The sequence below is a fragment of the Cornus florida genome, unplaced genomic scaffold, assembly GCF_030987335.1.
Source record: "Cornus florida cultivar Cherokee Brave unplaced genomic scaffold, ASM3098733v1 CherokeeBrave_3.0.0_Hap2_Chr08, whole genome shotgun sequence".
NCBI classification, from domain to species: Eukaryota; Viridiplantae; Streptophyta; class Magnoliopsida; order Cornales; family Cornaceae; genus Cornus; species Cornus florida.
The window spans coordinates 58,944,300-58,950,548 of record NW_026775578.1 but is presented as its reverse complement, the minus strand read 5'-3'; positions in this window follow the sequence as shown (position 1 = coordinate 58,950,548).

The window sequence follows — 6,249 nt, the reverse complement described above, 5'->3', positions numbered from 1 at the left end:
AAATTTGTTACAACTTTTGATTCCTCCACATCGACAGTAAGAGATGATGCATCCATGATATCAGTCTCTAGCCAGACCAGTCAAGATGGTAATCAGTTTTCCTGTCTAGCTGGTTATGCACAAGATCCCAATGAAGATCTTATTTCTGAAGATGAACCCACAGTCGCTGATTATTGGGACTCTCTCACCAGCCACTTGAAGGAAAAGATGAATCCACCCAAAAAGTAAAGATTCCTCTTATCCTGCCGACAGAAGAAGACAAAGGACTTTTCTCAAAAGTCTTTGATTCTACAGTATTTCCTTCATCAGATGTATACTTTCCATCAGATAAGGAGACAGAACTTAGTGGTGGGCCGACCGACTGCATTATTCAAGCACACGTTCCCATGCACTATGCGGACTTCAAAATGTTAATTTCAAGTCTATTTTATGTATAAATAGAGGGAAAAGTTTCCCTTCAATGTATCTTTCAATTTTCCTTTCTTCCTCTTGTAATATTTCTCTGTATTAAGTTTGGAAGTGCAATAAAGAAAGTGCAATAAAGAAGAAAGTTTTCTGTAAGTGTTTCAAATATAATTAACTATTATCAACTGTTTATTATATTTATTCAACTGTTTATTTGGTATCAGAGCCATGCTGGGTTAACTTTTTATTGTTAATGCTTCTTAGGTACTGGTAGCATGATTATTATCATAATTATGTAATGAACAATACGATTACTATTCTGTCTAACTTATGTTTATCCCTGATTCAATTATGGGTCGTCCAAAAGTCGCGTTGGAATGTTTAGCCCTCTTTTTGCATTAAATTGCTGCACAGGGTATTGTTTCCAGTAAATCGTTGACAGACGAGTAATAGAATCTCTTTTAAGCAGAACGACGACAGAATAGTAACTTACTGTTCATTATATAATATTATAATATTTATACTATACAGACCTTAAAGCATTAACAATAATTCACAGACATGCTAAAACCATCGTCTTCCTCCTCTTCAAGAGTACAGGAAAACCAGGATTCAGAATTGGTAAAAAATACTGAATTAGTGGAATGGACCAATGTTCAAAATAAATTGAACAGATGGACTATCCCTCCAGTAAGTGCTAAGAGCATTTACAAAATCAGAATGCTTAATCTGACTGATCTATGGACTGTCAAGACTATGGAACAGACTATGCAATTAAGCACCCAAGACACAATAATTAGATTATTGTCTTCCCGTGACCTTTAAAGGCACATGCACAAATATAAGTACATCCATATAGGTTTAATTCAAATTGCTTTTAAACCTTTAACCTTGCTAGGTATAGATGCTTGTATTCAAGCAACCCTTAGGGATGCTCGATGTCTGAAATTTCACCCTTCTTTGATGGGTGCACTGGAAACCAGTCTATGTCATGGACCGGTTTATTTTAATGTCTATCCTAGTCTGAACTTATCTTTAATAGATAAAAACATCCTTGAGGCAGTTAGTCTTCGTGTTCAGACCTATGGGTATGATTATTTACCTGGATCGGAAGTGATAAGTGTTATTTATCATATCCATTACAAAGTACTTGATACTATGTGTCCAAATGCCATACGCAAAGACTCTCAAGGAGTAACAGCATTATGGGACACCAATATGTTCACATCAAATGTTACAACAAAAAGGATGATTCCTTGGAGTGAAATAACATTTCCTGAACATTGGACAATTTCTAATGCAGTTCCGGCCAAGCCAATTGCTAATCATAGCTTGGACTGTGTTATTCAGGACCAGGATGGTGATGTTTTTCTGAATTTCAGAAAATTATTAGATCTACCCAGATCTACATCATCTAAAGGAAGTCATCTTCCTTATCATGTTTCTTGTCCTCCTTCTCGCCATTCGATCTCATCGGATTACAGAAAGGAAGATCTCCCTCCTGTAGTAGTTGGCTCCAATCACCTCAAGCTGAAAGGAATACAACAATCTCATAATCAAATTCCAAGAGGAGTTTACGAGAAAGCACCAATAGGTATGTCTCGTCGCCAATTTGGAATTGAATTCAGCCCAACTCCATCCGAAATGGGAATCAGAAATGAATCTGTCAAGGATCAATTTGATGATCCTACAGACATAAATGACCCTCATGAATATTAGTTTTTAATGGATTTTGTCCCAGATAGAATTGCCATTAATACTGAATTTCAACAGGATCAATATAAAGAATTCAGAAATTGGTATTTTAAAGCTTTTGACCAAAATCAATTACAGCTTTTTAAAAATCAATTTTATGACTTTATACAAGAACGCAAAATGGTTATACCTTTTGTTTCTTGGTTCTTTATGACAAATCATTCTTTAGTTAACATAAACATATTGGATGATTTTCTCAAACCATGGACTACAACTGAAGATAAGGTTTATCACTCTGTCCATCCTCCCACTGAACATTTAATTCTGAAAAGAATTGACCCTGACAGTGGTGCAAAAGTGGAAACCAAGGCTTATAGCCAACCTAAAATAATTGATCCGTCCTGTAATGCTACTAAAAAAGACATTTCTCATATTTACAGGCAAAACAATTATACTAATGTCTGTCTGCAAACGGTAGGGTCCCAACTTGGGAGAATTGAAACAGGAATAGACACGGTATTAAATACAATTAATACTAAGTGTATTACTGATAAGACTTCTCCTCCAGAAGCTTCCTTATCCAAAGCATTGGTCAAACCTGCAATTGAAGTTAAAGGCTTCAATCTTACACATCCTAAGAAGAATGAAGAATTTCTTACTCTTCTTACTCAGAAAATTCAAGGACTTAAAATTCAGACTTTATCCCATGATGAATCTGACATAGGTTCTGATTCTGATGATGTGTTACCTCATATTGAGGTTTTCCAAACTGATTTCACTCAGCTACCTGAGTTAAACAGAATTGTCTATGATAAGAATATCCACTCCAATACAGCCTCTTCTCCGAGTAGATATTATTATCCCAGACCTACACCTCAAGATATCTTGTATGAAGGAGATTATTTTCATACACAAAAATCTTATCATGGCAAGACCATTTATGAATGGAATATAGATGGCAAATCTGATTATCAGATTTACGAGGTTATTCATCAAATGTTGATGTATAGCCAAGTCTGTAAAATTAATAACAATACTGACCCAACCATTGCTAAATTTGTCGTTGCTGGTTTTACAGGAATCCTTAAAGGATGGTGGGATACTGTTCTCACTGACATTCAGAAAGCTGAAATCTTTTCTACTACTAAGATAGTGAAAGATGAAGCTACCCAACAACCAGGTCCTGCTCCCAATGCGGTTTACACCCTCATCACCACTATTATCCAACATTTTGTTGGCCCAGAAGGTGCTAATAGTGAAAGGAGTCATGAACTTCTACAGAATCTAAGATGTCCATCTTTAACTCATTTCCGGTGGTATGAAGATGTATTCTTAGCAAAGGTTCTCCAACTCAATGATGCAAATCATGAACATTGGAAAGCAAAATTTGTGGATGGTTTACCAACCTTTTTTGCTGAAAGAATCAGGAAAAAGCTTAGAGATATGCATAATGGTATCTCTATCCCTTACAGAAACTATACCTACGGTGGATTAGTAAATATTGTAATCCAAGAAGGTTTAGCTCTCTGTAATGATCTGAAGCTACAGTCCCAGTTAAAAGCACAAAGATTAACTGGTAGAAAGGAAGTAGGTGAATTTTGTGATCAATTTGCCTACTAGACTCCCTTATCTTATCCTAAACCTAGGAAAAGAAATAAGGTTGAAAAACCTTATAAAAGAAAGTATTCCAAAAGAAAGAATTATTTAAAGGAAAAGGATAATTCTCGACAGTATACTAAGCCTAAAAGGAAATATATTCCTAAAGCAAAGGGTAAAGGAAAGCCCAAATCTGAGGCTAAATGTTTCAAATGTGGACGCATAGGTCACTATGCAAACAAGTGCAGAACTAAGGAAAAACTTAGTAGTCTTCACATAGAAGATGAACTAAGACTTCAATTAAGTAAATTGTTACTTAATACTAGTTCTTCTGAATCAGAATCATCAGCTGATTATGGGGATGTTGTTATGGAATTACAGTCTTCTTCTTCCTCTGAAGCAGAAGTTGGAAATCCAAAATGCTCCTGTAATCCCTCTCATGATGATTACTATAAGGCAATTGTTGAAATGAATGGGTTAAGCTTAAATGTTTTGACTTCGACTCAACAATCCTTATTGGATCTTATAGATCACATTCAAGATCCTCAACTCAAGATGAAAGTCTTTAAAATAGGTTCTGCTTTAGCACGAACTAATGAGGATACTGATAATCTAGATTTTCTGAGAGCAGAAAATCATTACAGCATGAAAGAAGTTCTAAGCAGATTAGAACACCAAGGACAGAATTTACGTCCTGCTAATCTCCCTGATCTCAGAATGGAGATTAATCTTTTAAAAGAAGAAATTCGTCAGTTAAAGTCTCATCAGACTAAGATGGAACTGGAAATTACTCTTTTGAAAGCAACATCTGTAAATGAAACTTCATCATCCCAGATTGAAGTCCCTCAATCCGAAAGCAAGAATTATCTTCAACTCTTGAATTAAGTTACTTACCAAAAATGGTATATATCTATCAATTTGGTAATTAATCAAGAGTACACCATCACTAATGCTATTGCCTTAGTTGATAGTGGTGTAGATATGAACTGTATACAGGAAGGATTGGTTCCTACTCAACATTTTGAGAAAACCACTCAAGGTCTTACCAGTGCAAGTGGTGGTAAGATGCAGATTAAGTATAAACTTAATCACGTTTTCATCTGTAAAGAAGGTATTTGTTTACCATCTACTTTCTTACTCATCAGAAATATGTCACAACAAGTTATTTTGGGCACCCCCTTTTTAGCTTTGATCATGCCAATTGAGAAAATTGATTCTCATGGAATATGCTCTAATTTACATGGCCAGTCAATTACTTTCCAGTTCTTGACCCCACCAGTAAATAAGCATATCAATGCCCTCAAAGATAACATTATCTTTAAGGAAAAGCAATTGAATTATTTGCAAAAGGAGGTATCCTCCTTAGCAATTAATCAAAGATTGGTACAACCCACTGAGCAACAGAAAATTGAGTCAATACGACAACACTTTCTCAAGGAAATCTATAGTGAGATTCCTAATGCTTTTTGGGACAGAAAGAAGCATATTGTTTCTTTACCCTATGAAAAGGGATTTATCGATCTCATGATTCCTTCTAAAACTAGTCCTAGCCACATGAAGGCTGACTACTTGGAATTATGCAAAACTGAAATTAGCTCTTTAATGGCAAAAAAGCTTGTCACTGGCAGCCACTCCCCATGGAGTTGTAGAGCTTTTTATGTCAATAAAAATGCTGAAAAAGAACGAGGAATTCCTCTATTGGTTATTGATTATCGACCACTCAATCTAGCTTTGAGTTGGATCCGATACCCAATTCCCAACATCAAAGATCTTTTAGATAGGTTACAATCTGCTGTAATCTTTTCTAAATTTGATCTTAAATCTGGATATTACTAGGTACAGATTGCAGAAGAGGACAGGTACAAAACAACTTTTTGCGTACCTTTTGGACAGTATGAATGGACAGTAATGCCATTTGGATTAAAAAATGCCCCTTCGGAATTTCAACATATTTTGAATGACATATTTAATCCTTATACTGAATTTTCTATTGTTTATATTGATGATATTCTCATATTTTCAAAATCAATCGATCAGCATTATAAACACTTGAACATTTTCAAAAATGTTATTTACCGAAGTGGTTTAGTAGTTTCTGCTCCTAAACTAAAACTGTGTTTAACTAAGGTCAGATTTCTTAGTCATGAAATTTGTGATGGGAAAATTAGACCTATTGATCGCAGTATTGAGTTTGCTTCTAAATTTCCAGATGAAATAAAGGATAAAACTCAACTCCAGAGATTTCTTGGTAGTTTGAATTATATTCGAAATCAGTTCACAACAGAAACAACAGAAACCAACCATGAAAGAGGTTCTTGAGCAAGAAACTCCATGGATACCTAATCAAAGGTATATTCAGACAGTATTGGTACTGGATTCTCAAGATGAGCAATGGATGCCAGACCCTTTGGAAGTAAAATCTAGATATTTCCAAACTCAACAGTATGCTGCACCGGATGGTCGCCATAGATATATCTATGAAGCCATTCTTACTGAAACTTCCTCTGTGGAAATCAACCACACGAAGCAATTTTCGAATTCCAAAGATAGTCC